Below are 21033 nucleotides of genomic sequence, written 5' to 3' on the forward strand. Positions count from 1 at the left end.
GATACCCATCTGCAGCCCAGTTATCTCCCAGGCTGACTCCCTGCTGCCAGAGCTCTCCAGGTGACACAGAATCATGGCAGGTATCCTGCTAGTGTGTTTCTAACCATGAGCCACAGTTTAGTTGCTGAGTTCATTTGTTTCTGAGTTCATTTCTAACTCCTGACATAGTTCCAGGACCTGCACCCTATTTTGGTCCCTGTGCCACAGTCTTTTTGCTTATAATCTATATTGCACAGCAGGTTTACCAGGATGGAGGCTCATTTTTATTCCTGTCAAACTAACCTAAGAACTAGAGTATTACCCCACATCTGGGATTTTGTTTCAAACCTTCCCAATAGCAGCTCCTAGACTGTTGGCCTGGATCACTTCCCATTATTTGCTCCTAGGCTTATTGCTGTCAATCCTGCCCTGCAATGTACTAAGCATCGATTACGTACCAGACATCATAATTGGAATTTACCTTACTATGGGTAATGTGCAATATTGTGGTTAAGAATACTTACTCTGAATGCCAGGTAAATTTTAGCTCCACCATTTACTATGATTTAGAGCAAGATGCTTAATGTTTCTATTCCCCAGTCCCTTATCTATAAACAGCATAAAAACATCACCCACCCTTTAGGGTTCAGTAAGAATCAAGTGAAGTAATAAATATAAATCATGTCAACATGCTGAGCACTCAGTGAATGTTAGTTATGATTATCATATACTCAAGTCCATAGAAATTTCAGAACTTTATTCCATAGACATTTTATACCCATTTCATGTATAATTTTACTTAGAGATAAGTAACTTACCCAAGGCCAAGTAATAGAGCTAGGATTTGAAACCAGGTCTGTCTGACTCCAAATTCATTCATTCAGCAAATGTTTGTTGACTATTCATTGCTGGCTTTGACAAAAGATGGCCTTTAATAAGCCAAGGAATCATTGATCATCAGAGAAATGCAAATTAAAACTACAATGAGATATTATCTCATCCCAGTTAAAATGGCTTTTATCCAAAAGACAGGCAATAACAAATGTTGGTGAGGATGTGGAGAAAAGGGAACCCTGTACACCTTTGGTAGGAATGTAAATTAGTACAACCACTATGGAGAACAGTTTGGAGGTTCATCAAAAAAACTAAAAATTGAGCTACCAAATGATCTAGCAATACCACTGCCGGGTATATACCAAAAAGAATCAGTACATGGAAGAGATGGCTACACTCCTATGTTTGTTACAACAGTGTTTACAGTTGCTAAGATTTGGAAGCAAGCTAAGCGTCCATCAACAGATGAATGGATACAGAAAATGTGGCACATATACACAATGGAGTACTATTCAGCTATAAAAAAGAATAAGATCTTGTCACTTGTAACAGCATGGATGGAATGGAAGATCATTATGTTAAGTGAAATAAGCCAGGCACAGAAAGACAAACATCACATGTTCTTACTTATTTGTGGTACCTAAAAATCAAATCAATTGAAGTCATGGACATAGAGAACAGAAGGATGGTTACCAGAGTCTAGGAAGGGTAGTGGGGATTGTAGAGGAGTTGGGGATGCTCAATGGGTACAAAAAAATTTAGAAGGAATGAGTAAGACCTACTATTTGATAGCATAATAGAGTGACTACATTCAATAACAACTTAATTGTATATTTTAAAATAACTTAAAGAGTATAATTGGATTGTTTGTAATTAAAAGGATAAATGCTTGAGGGGATGGATACCCCATTCTCCATGATGTGCTTATTTCACATTATGTGCCTGTATCAAAACACCTCATATACCCCATAAGTATATACACCTACTATGTACCCACAAAACTAATTTAAAAACAATTAAAGAAAATAAAGTCAAGGAATATGGGTAGCCTCTAGAAGCTGGAAAAGGCAAGAAAATGGATTATTCCTCAGAGGCTCCAGAAGGGAATACATCCCTGCTGACAGCTTGATTTTAGCCCAGTGAGACTCATTTTAGTCTTCTGACTTCCAGAACAGTAAGAAAATTAATTCTTGGTATTTTAAGCCACTATGTCTATGGTAATTTCTTATAATAGCAATAGGAAATCAATACAGGTGCCCACGTTATGTGTCAAACAACTCGTATTTCCATAATCATAGTATATCTCTGTGACCTTACTTAATAACTTATATAGCATGTGCTTAATAAATATGGGTTGAGTTATTCCAGTTTCCTTCATTTCTATCTAACCATGAATATATCATGTTGGACATTGATAAAATGATCTCCAAAATCAGTTCCATCTCTAGTTATCTCTGGCTCACAGTCACATAAATAGATTTTTAATACCATCTTTTTTAGGACCACTTCTGGAAACACAGTTGGCTGCTTAGTATGTAGTTGCAGAAGGGAAGAATGGGATGAATGATTTATTGTCACAAAGCAGTCTTTATTTATTTGTTTGCTTGCCAACAACCAAACACCCAACTACAGTAACTTTCAGTGAACTAGAGGAGGGGGCTAGAAAATCCAAAATAGAAGACTATGTCTCCAAAATTATTGTTTTAGTTTCAGAATATCTTTCTGTTATCTGCAGATCCACAATTATTTTAAAATAACTATTGGGGTTGTGCTTTTATGGTACAAGTTTTACATTACATATCTGATTTACTTCTCTAAATTAAATTTAGAATAAGTTGGTTTTTATAAAGATATTTATAATCCCTGATCACTGATACTTTCTTAGTCCACTGTGTTGGTTGGCAGAAAAGGAATAAAGGGAAAAGGTAAAAATAAGTCAGGGATCATTGGCCGACAGTCCAGGCAACCTCTGCCTCCCAGGTTCAAGCGATTCTCCTGCTTCAGCCTCCCGAGTGGCTGGGACTACAGGTGCATGCCACCATGCCTGCCTAATTTTTGTATTTTTAGTAGAGACAGGGTTTCACCATGTTGGCCAGGCTGGTCTCAAACTCCTGACCTCAAGTGATCCACCCACCTCAGCCTCCCAAAGTGCTGGGATTACAGGAATGAGCTTGATCCTCAAAGTTTCACAGACACCAAGCAATATTAGTTGTACTTTCAGTATCCATTGATTGAGAAAATATATACAGTATTGACAGAAATATAATACTAATTCAGTAATGTTGTTTTGTAATTATTTGTTTTAATAGCCACAATTGTATTGAAATATTTGAAAAATAGAACTGTTTAGAATAGAATGTTTGAAATATTACTTAATTTGTGAACAGATAATGCTTAGTGTCCGTAAGGATTCAAATGCTTTTAGAAATAACCTTTCAACCACCTCCATAGAGGTCTGTGTCTCACAGATTAATAGGGTCTGCTTTGGCTAATCCAAAATGTATATGGCCATGAACATTTGGGTATGTAGCAAAGTACAAAAAACTTTCTAATATCATCATGACTGTTGGCATAAACAGTTCACAGATGGGTAAAAGTGAAAACATGGGGGCTGTGTATTCAGGGCAACCTGAATCTATGTCTCCCAGGCTGAAGTCCTCAATCTTGGCCCAAATTAATTCTCTACTTACATATTTTTTTTTCCAAAAAAAGCATGATCCATCTCTGTCATTTATGACTTAGGTAAACACAGGAAAAAAGCTAATTCTTTTTAAATCTTAGTTTTTTCCTTCTATTAAATTAGAATGATGACTTACCTTTTAGGGTTTTTATGAGGATAAAGTGAGATAATGTGGGAGAATCTTGAGAACTCTAACTTTCATTCTTATTGCTACTCATTAACAGATAAGCTGTTTGAAGGGATACTTACTGAAGTACTCCATTCGTTGCTCTTTCATCTGGCAAGTAACATGCCAGCTTATGTGGGTAGAATCCCCTAGCACAGTGCAAAATGTTTCTCCTGTTAGAAAGAAATGTTAATGGAATTTAATTCCAGTCCAAAAGTCTCAACTTAATCGCATTAGACTTTCAGGATCTCAATTAGATAATCTTAGAACTGGACTATAATCTTAGCACTGGACTATAATCTTAGCACTGGACTATATATTCTACGGAGATACATCTGAATTTTTCCAGTGAGGGGAAAAGACCAAAACCAGTAAGTGTAAACCATTACAATAGAGTGAGAACCCAAATTCAGTTCTCCTGACTCTTACTTTAGTGCTTTCTTGTTGCTACTGATTAGTGAATAAACGATTTGAAAGGAAATGTTTTACTAAAACATTTTTCACTAGATCACTGAACACAACAAAAACTAAAACTTCTCAAATCCTTCTTTGATATGTGGAAGCATATCCCTACTTAAGGAAATATATCTGTGTAAAATTGCCTCTCCGACAGTTTCCATTCTTCTGGTATTTCTGTCTGAGGAGTATTTTAATTTCCCAAGAGACTAAAACATTTATTCTCTCTGCATCTCTGTAATTCATTTGCAGGACAGAGTCCGCCCAGGGTTAATTGGGCAGCTAACAATCTCAAAAGGGCATCAACTTCACAAGTTCTGCCATTGCCACTTCCCACCTGTGAGTGAACCCGTTAAAATCACAGCTGTGCTCCACCTCTGAAGTCCAGGGTTTTAGTAACCACCTAACATACCGTGGAGTTCCCAGGGGAAATATTAAACTGGATGATTTCACAGTAACCACAGTTGAATTGCGGTTGAAGCAATGTGCCTAGTTAAGTTGTAAAACACACTTTCAGAGGTACCACAAGGAACTAGACATTTGGCTTTCTCTGTCTTCAAATCCACAGTGGTAGAAATGAGAGGGAGCATAAATGGAAGTCAATTTTATATTTCCAGCATTCAATTCATTTCTAGCCCTAAGGCTTGATGTGAAGGCAGCAGGGTTAGTAATTAAGCTGAGATGGAAATGAACAATGCTGCCAAGCTGGCCCCAGTGTCATTCGATTTTCTATAATACCTGTCAAAGGGCAGATGGACAGATCTGATGGCTCCTAGGTGAGGCAAATGTACTTTTCATTAACCCAGGAAAGCCAGCAATATTCTAGTAACTTGGAAGAGATTCTGTTGGACAAACTTGACTACTAGAAATGCAATCAATAGCTGCAAGCTCAATGCCACTCATGATCATTCTATTTGGAGCTGCTCAAGATGATTAATAATAAAACTTACCAAACTTACCAGATCCATTTGTACAGTATATTTTTACCCATACTCTCAATATGACTGCAAATTGCATCAATTAAAACCTACAAATTACAAATTTAATTAAGCCCTGTGTAAGAGATTAAGTTCTGACTCACATTCCTATAAGTAAATTCTATCTAATAAAAATAGCTTCTATTTTTTGAGCACTTATTTGTCAGACAACAAAAAAAATGAAAAAATGTGTTCTGTATAGCTTATTATTCTTTACAGAACTCCGTAGTGTTGGTATTATCAACAGCATAAAGCTGAGCAAACTGGGGCTCAAGAAGGCTAAATAAAATTGCACACAGTTTCTAAGCTGGTAAATGGTGGAGCCAAGGATAGGACCTGGGTGTAGCTGATCCTAAACCCGGCCTTCTTTCAACCATATCTAATAGCATTTGGCTACATGGGTATATGTTTCTATACCAGTCATTTATCTTTCAAAGGCTACCTCTAGTCCAGCCATTTCCATGAAAGCTTCTTTGAATATTCCCCCCTATTTCCTATACAAATCAGAGGTTTCAGGCTGGGCAAGTTGTCTCATGCCTGTAATCCGAGCTCTTTGGGATGCCAAGGCAAAAGGATCACCCGAGGTCAGAAGTTTGAGACCAGCCTGACCAATATGGTAAAACCCCTTCTCTACTAAAATTACAAAATTAGCCAGGTATGGTGGTGGGTGCCTGTAGTCCCAGCTACTCACAAGGCTGAGGCAGGAGAATCGCTTGAACCCGGAAGGTGGATGTTGAAGTGAGCAGAGATTGCACCACTGCACTCCAGCCTGGGTGACAGAGCGAGACTCCGTCTCAAAAAAACAAAACAAAACAAAGGTTTTTGAGGTTTCAGAGTCTATCAGGCCTGGTTTGAGGACCCCAGCTCTGCTATTTATTTACCATTTGACCTTGGATGATTCATTTAATCTCTCTGAACCTCACTTTCCTCACTATAAAATGGCGATACTAATACTTCATCATGGAACTTTTCAGAGGATACAGGCAGATGCCAAAGAAGCATTCATATAGTGTTTGGCAATTGCTAGTAGCTAGTTTTTGTTGAGGAGTTTGTACCAGACATTGTGCTAAGTGCTTCCCACTCCTTATCTCATTTAATCCTCACAACAACTCTATGATGTAGTTACCAACACCATTTCTATTTTGTAGATGGGGCAATGCAGCTTCACAATGTTGGATGCAACCACCAGCAAGTGGCAGAGCCAGCCCAGCAGTTCTGACTCTAGAACCCATTCTCCTCTTCACCATAGGGTGATCTTTAGGCCCATTAGAAAGTCATAAGATCAAATTAGTTGTTCATTATCAGAATTATTTAATGAAATAGAAGTAAACGTATAAAATAGATTAGAATAGAAATTATCAGTAGGCTTCATACAGTAAAGATAAATATGAAAATTTACTTCATGTAATATAGAAACATGTTTTAGGTATGTGTATACGTGTGTACTGGGTCATGATATAGTGTATTTCTTATTTTAACTTATGAAAATTCATATACCCTGCATTATACTCTCTCTAAATTATAGGTTATCCAAAATAGTTATCTTCCCTTTCCAAGCATTATGTCACACTGTTTCATCCTTAAAGTCAAGCATAATGTTACTGTGGTCATTTTTAGTTTCACCAGGTCACATTTACTTTGATAACTGGTTATTATTCCATTCTAATATTCAGTGACAGTGACTTTAACTTGAGCTATTTCTTTCATTTATTTGTTGGTTTATTTAATAATTAGTAAGTGCTTACTATGTCCCACATATTAAATTAGGCCCAGGAAATTAATGGTAAACCAAAACCACAGTTCTTGCCTCAAAAGAGCTTCCAATCCAGGGAGGAAACCAGGCATTAAACATACAATACAGGTAATGCTGTAAGTTCTCCACCAGAGTCTGCAAGGGGTTCTGTAGGATCTTAGAACTTAGTACATAGGATAAAAGCAAAACAATACCATAGGTGAATGTACCAAAAAAAAAAAAGTTGAATTAGTTCAGGGGTAGCATAAGAACTTCAAGGAGAAAAGATCATTTAAACTTGGATTTGAAGGCGGAGCAAGATTTATCCTGGAGAAAGGGAAAAGGAGATGAGTAAATATGCTGGGTAGAAGGAAAGAAGGAAAGAATGTCTAAAGGCCTGTAAGTGAAAGAAAGAAGACTAAGCCCCAGGTACTGAAAATCCATCATGGCTGGAGTGTACAATATGAGGGAGCTGGAGAGAGTCCAGGATGTTTTTGGCTCCAGGTATTGTCAAGCCATCAGTAAGGAAATAAGCGACTGCTAACCACAAATTGCTGCAAAGATGCTCACCTTAGGGCATCCAAGTCCAAGACCCAGTCTTTTTTTATTTATTTTCTCCTGGCCCATTGCCCCTGAATGGTCTGAAACCAGCAAATAGGAAGCGGCCTTGCCTTGTTCTCTCTCTCACCAACTCTTCACTTTAGGGGTTCTTAAAAAATCCGTAAAATTATAGAATGTGGAATTTTTTCCTTCCCTCTTTCCGTCTCTGTAGCTTTTAGAAGCTTGGTCTCGGGATTGAGACAGACCTTGCTCTTGGCTCTGAATAGGTTGTTTGGTCTCTGTGGCCCTCAATTTTTTCACTTATAAAATGAGTAAAGCTGGGTGAGACGGCATGTGACTATCGTCCCAACTATTCAGGAGGCTGAAGTGGGAGGAGCTTGAAGCCAGAAGTTCAAGGCTGCAGTATGCTGTGATCACGCCTGTGAATAGCCACTGCACTTCAGCCTGGGCAACAAAGCAAGCTCCCATCACTAAAAATAAATAAAACAAAATAAAAAAGAAGAAGAAGAAGAAAGAAAGGAAAAAAAAAGAAAACTGAGGGGACTAATTGTTCCTGTCTCAGGTACTAAGATCAAATGAGGTAACATATGTATAATAAAACACTTGGCACATAGGATGTGCTCAATATACTTGAAGTGTTATTTTTAAAAACTTACTGAAAGTTTCTGCATATACTTCGAGGGGGGATTTCATTTTATTATAAAGACTTTAATTTCAGGCTTTTTTTACTCTAATGCAAAGTTCACTGAGGAATAGCTACCTCACTCAGTTATATATATTTGGTTATATATTAAGCAGCACAAAGAGACACAAAAATCAAGGATGAGTCAAGTCCAATTAAGCTAAGGAAGTCAGTTTCATCTTTATCAATGGGTTGCAATACTGTATTCCTGTTCCCCTATTTCCCTTACATACAAATCTTCCCACTTGCTGCTTTTTCTGGGATGTTGGAATGATGTATGATGAAGGTTTCTCAAGTACTAGTGAGACTGAAGCAATTTTCTATATAATGTACCACAAACAGATTTAGAAATGTCGATTTTAGATGCTATGATGCATACCCAAATTTTCCATGCAGTAGGTTAGATAGTAGCATGACTAAGTTGAAGGGCCAGTGATCTAAAATGTCTCATTGGTGTTTCATATACTGAAATATTAACAAAGTAGAAAATCAAAATGAGAGCAATTTAGGGATTCTCATGTCCCCCGATTACAGGCTCATTTCTGTGGGTCCAATTTCAAACAAAGAAAAGAGCGATAATGGAAAGGAACACAGTCGGGAGAACAAAAATGACAAAAAGCACAGAAAAAAGGGAACTGAAGCAAAATCACAGGGTCATCATCAAAAGACCCCATCTTCATAAAACAATACTATTACAATCCTCCCTCTTCGCAAAATCCTCAGCTGGGCTACTGGGCTGCTCTATCAAAAAAACTGGCAACCCTTGTATACTGCAGTGCATCAAGCACTGTTTATTGCCAGTTGAAAAGAAAGCTTCAGTTTGCGTTTTAGAACACTCTGGTCTGAGATGAATTTTCAGTGCTTTCTAAGAGCCAAGATCCCTAGGAGAATCACAGGGTCTCTTCTTATCCCCACCTTTTCTTAGACCTGCTCAGCGGCGGAGACTGCCTTGTGCCTAAAAGTCAGCTGGTTTGCAAGAGAAAACGTCCAGAAAATGTCCTGCTCCACACTGTGAGGGTCCATAAGAAAGTGAGGCTGTGGCAGTTTTGCTGTGAGAGGGTGGAATGTGGAAAGAAACAATGCAAAGATGTTGGTAAATTCCACTGGAGGCTGAAGGACAAAAGAACAACTCTGTATTAATTAGGTTTTGTTTGTTTTTGTTTTTTGAGACACGGTCTCACTCTGTCGCCCAGGCTGGAATGCAGTGGCGCAATCTCTGCTCACTGCAACCTGTGCCTCTCAGGCTCAAGCAATTCTCTTGCCTCGGCCTCCCAAGTAACTGAAACCATGGGCACGTGCCACCGCACCTGACTAATTTTTGTATTTTTAGTAGAGACAGTTTTCACCATGTTGCCTAGGCTGGTCTCGAACTCCTGACCACATGATCCACTAACCTCCGCCTCCCAAAGTGCTGGGCCAGTTAGGCTTTTTTAATGGTGCCAGTAACACCACCATAATTCAAGCCTGTAAGCAACAAAGGAAACTTGATTGACTCACATAACTCAAAAGTTAGACTCAGGAATATTTAGATCAGATGTTCAAATGGTTTCTTTGGACTCTATCTCTATTTGCTGGGGCAGCGGTCCCCTGTGTTGACTTATTCTTAGGCAGTCTCTCTCCAGTAATGGCAAAAGTGATCACAAGCCAAACCGTTTTCTAACCAGTTTCAAAACCTCATCTGGAGGAGTTCACTTCCTTCCCAGTAATTCCTGCAGCAATTTGGGGACTAGGTCTGGGCCACATGCCTAGCAATGAGTATGGACGATTCTCTAAAGGAAAATTGAAGTCTTGTTAGCAGAAGAAGGAGAGATGGACTTGGGACTGTTAAAACCAACTAAACAACTTACCCAGTGGGCTCTTCGGATACTCCATTTTAATTATCAGCTAGAAGCAGAAGTTTTACAGTTGAAGATAGCCCTTTATTTATCTCTTTACACATTGACTCATAATCATCTACGATTTCTCCTCAGGAAACTATCAAAGACTATAATACACCAGGAGAGCTGAGTGTTGTGCCATTTTGAAGCTTAGACAGAATACCAGTAGAAATGATAAGTTCTTCCTGTGAGTTTGCTGACATGGGGTTCTTTAACACCCATGCCAAATCAAGCAACTAAATCGAGAGCTACCTCCCATAGCTCCAAGGTAAAGCAAGGATGTGTCAGCCAATTTCCTGAAAGAAATTGATAACTTTGGGTAGAGACCTCCAGCTTGTGTGTGTGTGTGTGTGTGTGTGTGTGTGTGTGTGTGTGTGTGTCTGTAAGTGCCTTCATATTTCGGACCCCTTTCATGTTTCTTTCCATTTTGCTGACCACAGGGAACCACCGTTATTTACATTAGCAATTCCTAGTTGTTTTTAAAAAGTGAGAATTCCTTTCTACCATAAGAATTCATCAATGTCTCATGATAGTAAAATCTCTTGCCTATATTTACATATTGAATAAGAAAATACATACTGTCAAATAAATTTGGTTAATGTTATTAAAACCATTTGTATCATATTGATTATAACACCTACTTACATGTGAAAAATGAATAATATATGTATGTATAAGATGTGTTATTGTTTTCTATCTACATAGGGATATGTAGATGTGTTGCAATAATTACATAAACCTTTTCTGTAACAGGGTCAAGGAATTGGGGTCAGGTGAGAGAATGATTCTTTTGTAGCTCCAGTGTTTGTTTTAACCCAGAAGGTCAAGGCCTCCAGATGTTAGGTCAGAGCCCTTCATTCTGCCTCATTTTTTGCTCTGTGTTTCCATGTCCTTCAAATAACTAACTCAAGCTCAAATTTTAACAGAAAGTGAACTGACCAGCAGCCAAGGGAGTTGACACATGATTCATGAGTCAGGAGACTTGAAGATGGTGACTTAACACAGCTTCCAGATGCTGAAAGCGAAAGTGACTCAAGGCGTATACTCCAGGTTGAAGGCATATGCCAAAAAGAGAAAAGTGGGAAGTGTGATTTGGGGCCTATCTTCCAAAGGGTAGTGATGAATCTCATCAGAGGCATAGCATTTCACTTTCAATCAGGATACAAAGATAGCAGGAAACATTTATACCAAAAGGGAAATTTGTTCAAAAAGTAGAAATTTATGCAAAGAAAATTTTGAGGTGGCATTTTGACAGTGGAGCTGGCAACTGTGTTTAGAGGTCATTCTCACACTCTGGGTACCACTCATGACTGTCACGCTCTGATGAGCTCCTAATCTCTCTCCTAAATCCTTCCTCCCTCCAGCTTCACAGATGAGATAGAGTGGAGATGAAGAAACAGTCTCAAAATTATAACTGTGAACCATAGAGTTTCCTCTGATCTTTTGGGTGCAAAAGGTAATAAAATAAAATAATAAAAAATAAGAGAGAGAAATTTAAAATTGAATTTCCCCTCCAAATCACAAGCATTTCTAGTTAGAAAATTTTAGTACTAATTTGTAGACAAGTGTCCAACATTTGGTAATCAGTATGTTAATACAGATATGGGTCAAAAATGGTACATTTAGCTGAAAAGTTGTGTAAAAAGAAAGTGTTGTGAAAGGATAGGGATGATTGTATTTCTTATATCTGAACAGTATTAGTGTGTTTCAATGATCACTTTATTCTCAGTGTAACCTCAGCCACTGGAGAATGCTGATATCTAAAAGTTATGATGATTAAGAATGTGGGCTTTGAGGTCGGGCACAGTGGCTCATGCCTGTAATCCTAGTACTTTGGGAGGTGGAGGCGGGAAGATCACTTGAGGCCGAGAGTTCAAGACCAGCCTGGCCAATATGGTGAAGCCCCATCTCTACTAAAAATACAAAAATGAACAAGGTGTGGTGGTGTGAACCTGTAATCCCAGCTACTTGGGTGTCTGAGGCAGGAGAATTGCTTGAACCCGGGGGTCAGAGGTTGCAGTAAGCCAAGATCATGCCACTGCACTCCAGCCTGGGTGACAGAGGAAGACCCTATCTCAAAAAAAAAAAAAAAAAAAAAAAAGAAAAGAAAAGAAAAGAAAAAAACGTGGGCTTTGGAAAGAGTCTGAGGCTGAGAAGTCCTAGTTCTGCCGTTAACCAGCCATGTAACCTTGGGCAAATCACTCAACTTCTCTAAACTACACCTTCCTTATTCATATGGTGATATTACAAATTTGTGAGCTAAAATTAGTTATTACGACATAACTTAAATGAATGCAACGTGTTAACTACTAATAAATGTTAGCTTTTACTATTAATTGTGACAGTACTAAGGGACAAAATCTTTTAACATGGCAGTAATTTGAGACTCCTGCCCGAACTCCACCTAATAAGAGGACTTTGTCTTTGTCTACTCAAGATTCTTCATTTGCCCTTGCCTTGCCCTCTAAGAGAATTTTGCCAAACTAATTCCTAAGCTTTTTGTAAGAATAGGCAGACCATGTTCAAGAAAACAAAACAAAAGGACAGAAAAAAACAAGGCAAAAGCAAACAAAAACAGTAAGGCAGTGTAGACCTACAAGCTGAAGAAGTTGGGTAAAGAACAAAAGCCCACATGGGCCACAAGTTCTGTGAGAAAGTGTTGTAGGATTTGGCATGTGAGAGTCTCTGGAGCAGCTTTGGAGTCTGAGAAACAAGAAAGGAAGCAAAGGCAGTTTGGGAACCAGGGCATGGTGGCACATGCCTGTAATCTCAGCACTTTCCGAGGCTGAGGTGGGAGGATTGCTTGAAACCAAGAGTTTGCAGTTGCAGTGAGTTACAATCATGCCACTGCATTCCAGCCTGGGCAACAGAGTGAGACCTTGTCTCTAAAAAAGGTGTTGAAAGGTGTTTTACCATGTATTGTAAATGGATCTACTATCATAATTTTTAAGAGATCAAAGTAAAGAGCAGGTTTCAGTTGTAATGACTTTGGTTTCTGGACTGTGCTTTTTCATGGAGCATTATGTAGAGGTTGGGTCATGTGGGGCCTCGGTTTATATATGGTTTATGCAACCACAGTTCCTGACTTATCAAGTGGCACTTCTCTAACAGTGCTGTGTCAGATTTGCCTGCTATGATCACTCCTTTTTCTGGCTTCTGTACTATTGGGTGAAGTACACTTTAAACTTAAACAAGTGAGTCTTTATTTTTCTTCCTTCACCACCAGGCTCTTCTCCACTAGCAACTCTTTAGAAAATAGCAGTGGCTTCAGCAAAGGAACATATAGTAATCAGTAGTGCAGTTGCAGACGCTTAATCTTTATTGCCACCACCCCAGACCCTAAATCAATCCTTAGCCAGGTTGGGGGAAGCAAGCAGAGAAGGCAGATTATTACAACTGTTCCTCAGACATCAGATTTCTTCTACAACAATGAAGTGTTCGAGTAATTCCTGGCACCATTGTTTTAGGGTTCACTTCCCAAAAAATACAGTCAGGCTTTCTCTTTGGAAACACGCATTACAACTCTTCTTTATGGATCTGTTCCAAGTAATAACACTATTTTACTCAGGACACAGCATCACCCGTTAAAGAACTTTGGTACTACTGAACACCTTACATTTATGTTGTGACCAACAACAGTATCAGGGATTACAGGGGGAACAGATCCCTTTCACATATGCTAAATACACAACTGAACAATCAACACAATTCCAATGTTGCAAACATTTAATTTATTTCTGCCCTGACCTATCTTTCAAATAGCAGACTCAAAACAGATGGTTATTACATCAGCCTCTAAATCACTTTTGTATAATCAATTAACCTCACGACATTGAGATATTCAAACAGTTTCCACCAATGGACAATTTTATCATGACCAACACAATTTGTTTTCTCTTACTGGCCTCACAAATGGCCTCCTGAAACTAATGCTTAGGGAAGTATTGGAAAATTTCCTGTGCTGTCTCAGGGCTGTATACATTTGCCACACAGCAGCAAAATGATTCTATGTTATTACATATGAAGGCTTGGGGTTATGCCTTTCCATTTGAAATGCAAAGGCAAAACAACCCAAACAACCCCAGCCTACACAGAGAACTTCAAGTATCTAAATACCCACCCTATTTTCCAAACAAATAATATCTATACAGGCTCCTAAACACCAAGGACTTCATTAGGTTTGTTGTAAATAAGTCAGTGGATAATCATAAAACACTTCTTGGCAGTAACTAAATCAAGAAGATCAGTGAGTATGAAAATTTTAGTGAGTTAGAAAATTTTAGTACTAATTTGTAGACAAGTGTCCAACATTTGGTAATCAGTATGTTAATACAGATATGGGTCAAAAATGGTACATTTAGCTGAAAAGTTGTGTAAAAAGAAAGTGTTGTGAAAGGATAGGGATGATTGTATTTAAAGATGTATTTGTACATCTTCATTTGAAGTATTCAATTCAAATGTATTCAAAATACATTTGAAGATGTATTTGAAGATTGTATTGAAGATTGTATTTGATGATGATGTACAAGAAGATCAAGAAGATCAGTTTATAGCTGGACTAAGCCAGCTATAAATTTTATGGCAATTTTTTAATGAGGCAAAGGAAGGGAGCTTATCAGCATTTTGGTTTTCAGGGTCAAATGAAAGAAAGCAGGAGAGAGCAAGAGAAAGGAATCTAGGGTACCTGGTGCTAAGACAAGGAAATGGGAAAAGAGTGAGTAAAAAAGGAAGAGAAAAATCCCCAATTGAGCAGAAGGCAAGAAGCTAGAGGCTTATACAGCCTTTAGCTTAAGGGCAGAAAGTTGTAGTTTGGTGTTTTCCTCAAGGGATGCCTGCAGAAAGATTTCTGTGCCAATGTGACCTTGGAAACTAAAAATGAATCACAGCTTTGGTGTTTGGGCTGAAATACACAAGAGAAAAGTGGGAAACAGATAAGAAATAGATTGGGTAGAAACACCAAGTAGCAGAAGACAAACCATACCTAAAAGATAAAAACTAGGGCAGGTTGTCATGATTATTAAGACCCATGTTTCTTTCACCAGTCCTCACCACTACAGGACCTTCTCTGGAAACAGGGTTTTTTTTTTTTTTGTTGGGGGGTGGGGCTTGAGGGGGGTGTTTGAGATGGAGTCTCATTCTGTCCACAGGCTGGAGTGCAGTGGCGCAATCTTGGCTAACTGCAACCTCTACCTTCCTGGTTCAAGTGAGTCTCCTGCCTCAGCCTCCCTAGTAGCTGGGATTACAGGCACATGCCACCACACCCAGCTAATTTTTTGTATTTTTAGTAGAGACAGGGTTTCACTGTGTTGGCCAGGATGGTCTCGATCTCCTGACCTCGTGATCCGCCAGCCTCAGCCTTCCAAGGTGCTGGGATTACAGGTGTGAGCCACCATGCCTGGCTGGAAGCAGGTTTTCATACTTCTTTGGAAATGGAAATGTTTTGCCAACTTAGTGGAGAAGGCTGGCATTTCCATAGGGACTATGAAAATTGATTCTGATTTAATAAAAACCTGAACAAGCCAAAGTGAAACAGAAGCTCAATGTTCCAAACTAAATTAGACATTTTATTAATCCAGTTAGAGGTCATTGGCCAACTGTAAATTCAGAATAGTGATTTGGAAAAGAGAAGAAGTGCGGAGGGGTAAAATACCCTGAGAACCTGACCTTCATCTGCAGCTGGGCCAGGTAGATGGGAACCTTGACAAAGGAATGATGCAGGTAGTTGGGCTGGATGTGTTTAGTGAGTTAACAAGTAATCTTTAAAGCAAGAATCAGTGTCCGTGCAGAAAGCAACTAGCCTCTACACAGCAAGACTCTGGCTGGCATCAAGCCTTGGTGTTCAGTTGGTCTGACCTTTGATGCAAAACTGAACTCTGTTCCTCAAGATATCCCCACTAGCTTTTACGTGTGTTCTCACAGATGTTTCACGTCTTTGACTTTTGCCTTTACCGATGGCTTTAACTTTATTATTTAAGGTCCTGTCTTGTCACTTTCATTGTCTCAAAAAAAAGGAGGTCACAGAAACCTTGTCTTTTCTAAAGAAATTTAATTAAAAAATCTGCAAACTTGTCTCTGTTACCTAAGAGGCCCTTTTGAATTTTCCATTATACGCCAGTGGGAAAACCTAAGAAAACCTGAAGGAAGCCCCGAGTTTAATTTTTTTAAATTAATCATCCATAAAATAAAGTAGATTGCGTTTTTTTTTTTTTTTTCTATAGAAACAAGGATTCCAGTCATATTTCAACTGCAGTGTCGGGTGAGGAGAGTGTTTCAAAGCAAGTGACGAAGGTGTTTGGGGTGGGTATGACATAATTGAGCTGTCATTTTTCTAGCATTCTATAGAAAGGTAAGAAATCAGAGATTTTGGATAATTATTAATGTCATAAGTCAGAAAAACTTAGGAGAAACAAAGGCAAAAAAACACCCTCGTTTATTTAGTCCCTGAAAATTTTTTACTTACCAAAAAAAAAAAAAAAAAAAGATAGCAAAGACAAAAAGAACATAGTTAGTGAAAGAGACAAGACAATTCAAGTAATTTACTGTAAGGAAGAACAATCAACTTTCACAAAGAAAATATCATAGAGCTATAACTGGACATTGCAAACACTTTATGTATGGGTTCTAATTTAGAATTTACTTGCTTGAACCCAAATTCTCATGCTTCCATGTGCCCCGTGAAGAATGATAAGTTCTTCCCTCTGTGAGTCAGATCCCAAGTCTGCCGTATTGTTTCTGGTTCAGATTTTCTTCCTATAGGTCTGTCAAAAGCAAAAATAAAGAAGAATCACTGGAGTGGGAACTAGAGGCCTTAGGTTCTTGCTCTGCTTCTTGAACTAGCAGTTAACAAATATAACAGGTTATATTTCTGGGTAAAGGTTAGCCTGACAGATGAATCTTCTGAAGTGATATCCTTGGACAAATGACCTAAATCTGGGCCAGCTTCATGGGCATAAAATCTGTGCGGTCTCACAGAGTCCCATACTTAAAAGAGATTTGTGCTTAGTTTAATGCCCTGCTGTCACCATCTTAGTAATTTTTTAACAAGGGACTCCACAGTTTTGTTTTGTGCCTGGCCCATTAACTTATGCAGCTGGTCCTGCCTTAACACTGCGCAGCCTCTGCTTCCTTTTCTTTAAAATCAGAATTGGAAGAGCCCCAGGACCATTTCTACTTTAGAAAGTGATGATATAAACCCTTCAGGGTTGTCTGGCATTTAGACCGCACAATGCCACAATCACGGTGAGGAGACTTTTTCGGGATCTGTTTCCAGGACATAGTTTCATTCTTAAATTGGCCACCATACCCCATGATGGAAACTGCAATACCTACCATGCCAGGGATTATCCTGCTCCCTCTTTCTCCTCTCAGTGACCAACCTCTCATTATAGCACCACTGACTAGCCGAGTGTTGCCACAAGAATGCTGCAAACAACCACCCTCAAAACTTAGAGGCTTAAAACAGCAGCCATTCTTGCTGTTCTCAAGTTCACAGTGAGCTGGTGGGTTCTATTGATCTGGGTCAGGCCTGGCTGAGCATTTCTTTGACCATAGCCATCTCTCTCTCCCATGTTTCAGATGGCCTCAGCTGGCACACCTCAGCTCTGTGCCTGTGGTCTCTGTCCCTTCGGCAGGCTGGTCAGGGCTAATAGAAGCAAAGGTCAAGAGACGGAGCAGAAGCAAGCACGGCTTTCAAGGCATCTATAAAATGAGGGTAACCAGATTCACTCTAAAGCCCGTTCCGCTCTGACGTTTTCATAGTCCACAGGCTCAGTTCTCACTCCAACCAGTTTCCAACCTCCCCTTCCTCTTCTGAACCAGACTCCTGTCTCTACATCCTATATAGGGCATTTAATCGTAGACTGGTGAAAGTAGTCAATTTAACTTACTTCAATCTTTATAGCTTTGTCAGGTCCTGTAATTCCTGTAATTCTCAGGGGAAGAAGTTTAAGTTTTGCTCAGCCATGCCAGAAACCCCCTTTCTAAAATTGAACGAGTAGCAAAAGGTATATTTCCCAGATCCACGTCTATGTCTCTGTGGCTCCTTTGTCTCTACAGAGCAGAATCCTTTTTGATTTCAATGTTCTCTGCGCCACCCCCACCCTCACATCAGACTGCATCAAACACTCACAGTCCAGCCAAACCACATTGGCATGGCTCACTGCAGGCCTTTGAGCAGGGCAGCATTCTTTTAAATAAATGAGAGGGACAGTGTGTTCTTGCTGAAGCCTGCAAGGTCCTGTCAGCTTTACGCTTGCTGATTTACATGGCTTTTGAAAGACATAACCATAAAATTTCACTCCAAAATTCACTCTGTCCAGTCAGATCTTTGCCTAGGCCTGGCAATTTTAATTTATCAAAGTAACGAGATAATAGTTTAATTTTTCCCCTTGTTCTATGCCCCTATAATCTTCATAATTCATAATACAGCTGTTTCTCCCAGTAAGCTCTTTGATGGGAGTCTATGATCTAGATCTTGTTTTATTTTTTTCTTAAGAAATCATTACAGTGAAGAAGCTACTCCTATAAGGATCTGTAACCCTAACGTGTAGAACCAGTAAAGCAGCACAGAGCGGGATAGTGAGGTAAACATGCTGCATGTGGCTTTCTGGGCACATGCACTAGCTGCTTTTGCCACTGGTTCAGGGAACAAGAGCTAAATTTGGTCTGTATATTGTGTTTTAAGCTGAAAACTGATTCTTGGCTGGCAGATATGCCTTTTCTTTTCTTTCTTTTCTTTTTTCTTTTTTTTTTGAGAATGAGTCTTGCTCTGTCACCAGGCTGGAGTGCAGTGGTGCCATCTCGGCTCACTGCAACCTCCGCCTCCCGGGTTCAAGTGATTCTCCTGCCTCAGCCTCATGAGTAGCTGGGACTACAGGCGTGTGCCACCATGCCCAGCTAATTTTTGTATTTTTAATAGAGACAGGGTTTCACCATGTTGGCCAGGATGGTCTTGATCTCTTGAGCTCATAATCTGCCCACCTCGGCCTCCCAAAGTGCTGGGATTATAGGCGTGAGCCACCATGCCTAGCCAGATATGCCTTTTCTTTGCACATTCATTTGTGTTTCATTGTCTCAAAAATTAACTTGTCTTTTCAAATTAGGAAATCTTCCACTAAGCCAACAACAAAAAAAAAAGAGAGGTGATAATAGAGGACCCGCCAGTCTGTCTCCTGTTTCCTCTGCAGTGGTTTTTGTCATTTTGCTGCATGTGTCCATGTTGGCATCAGGTTGGAGCAACACAGCAGGTTCTTTGGCTCTCAAGGTGGTCTTTAAAAGTCACTAATATTTGGTCCTTGGTCACCTTGCCTACCCTTCAGTTGCTTTTCTTTATGAAATCTAGTGCTCTGTGCGTTGTAGTGCTTTCTCCAATAATTAGAAAAGAAAAACAGAATCTCCAAGTTCCTAGATCAGGGCCTGTTAGGTGGGTAGGGAGGGAGAAAAGGGGCAAGGACGGTCACAGCCAGCCTCACATTTATAAAAGTCTTCACATTTTCACTTTTCTTGCTTATAAATTAGTTTATATATATGAAACCACAAAGATACAGAATTAAAAGCACGCATTAATCTTATGCCCTATTCTGGTTCCAATGTACTTTAATATTTATAAAATGATAATTATCTTTAAAATAATACTCTCTTGCAACATACCTACTGTGACAAAAGTTTTCATTTATTTAATGAAAATATTTAAAATATTCTGTAAACATCATCACTTTATTCTGGCCTATTTTGTCTTTTAAATAAACCATGAGACTCAAATACTCAAGGTTGTTGGAACTTCTCTTAACTTCTGAAGGGCCCTGCTTTGGACAAATTAGTTTTGTTTCATTGTGCTTTACTAACCTCTTCTAAAGAAAACCATAGAGTAGAAGAAACTTGGCTCACATGTTTGGGATAGAAGAAAGAGGTAGGCACTAAATCAGGTAAAATATAGTCAAGAGCTTAGGTCCTAGACAAGGGCTGGTATAGTCACTTATAGAAAGATCAAGGCTGAGAACATACCATCTTGAGATGGAACCCTCTGAGCTCCCTCTGGATTTCCTTCCACAGGTCACTTTAGCTTTCAGAATGTTGTGTCAGCACCTTGGCTTGGCACACAAGAATCTTCACAACTTGGCCACTGACCACCGTCCAGCTCTTTCTCTCTCTCCACTCTTCTTCCCCGACCCTTTGCTTTGGTCCTATCATGACAATCTTAAAAATGCTATTGAACACTCCCTGGCCTTCATACATGCCCTTCCTCCTGCCCGAACTGCCCTTAAACTCTTATCCATTCATCATAAAGCAATCAATCTGTATCTTATGCCTCTGGGCCCCGATAGAACCCTGGGAATATTTCCACCACTTACAATTCTGTATTTTAATCTTTACTTTACCTGTCTGTTATATTTTTTGAAAGAAAGGCTATATTTTCATAATTGTTTTATTCCTCGTTTATAGTAAAATACATGGTACATGACAGAGTCAATAGTGAACAAATGCATAAATGCATGAATAAACAAAGTAGACCAGAAACCTATTAGAAATACAGAATCTCAGGCCCCACCCCCAGATCTACGAAATCAGAATCTGCATTCTAACAAGCTCCCCAGGGAATTTGATTGCACATTCAAGTTTGAAAAGCACTGATCCAGCTTACTGTGCTCTCTCAGTTCTGTAAACATCTGGAGTACTGATTGTCTAAGGTTCTGGGTTTGGTAATTGTTAATATACCTGTGTTGCACTCTGTTTAACTGATTTGTGTGAGTGTGTGATTGTGTATGTTACTGTACGCTCACATACTTCCTTTCTTGTCTCCTCACCCAGAAGGCTACATGGGGGGCACTCTTGACATTCTGTCACTACTCCTCTCAGCACCCAGAACTAGGTACTACCCAGAGTATTTTTAATGTTCCTGGAAAAATATCCCATAAAAAGATAAAATCTGCTACCCAAGCAATGGGCAAAGTGTTGGGGATGAGTGATAGACATGGAAAAGAGCACTAGCTTTTATTGAGATTCTACTAGTAGGAAGTACTGTTGACACTGTATGTACTATATCTCATTTAACCTTATGTAATGAGTTAGGAATCATAACCCCGATTTTACC

The 21033-nt window shown here is 39.2% G+C and overlaps 1 long non-coding RNA gene across 1 annotated transcript; it reads right to left on the reverse strand.

The window, feature by feature from the left end:
* Nucleotides 1-3756: 3756 nt before the first annotated feature.
* LOC108540726 (uncharacterized) lies at nucleotides 3757-18072 on the reverse strand. Its single transcript, XR_001888747.1, has 3 exons — nucleotides 17831-18072; nucleotides 16582-16702; nucleotides 3757-3832 (listed from the first exon to the last, which is right to left on the reverse strand). It is a non-coding gene; the product is annotated as an uncharacterized LOC108540726 (long non-coding RNA).
* Between the last annotated feature and the right edge of the window lie 2961 nt (nucleotides 18073-21033).

This window comes from Rhinopithecus bieti, unplaced genomic scaffold, assembly GCF_001698545.2.
Source record: "Rhinopithecus bieti isolate Rb0 unplaced genomic scaffold, ASM169854v2 scaffold_18620, whole genome shotgun sequence".
In the NCBI taxonomy this organism is placed as follows: domain Eukaryota; kingdom Metazoa; phylum Chordata; class Mammalia; order Primates; family Cercopithecidae; genus Rhinopithecus; species Rhinopithecus bieti.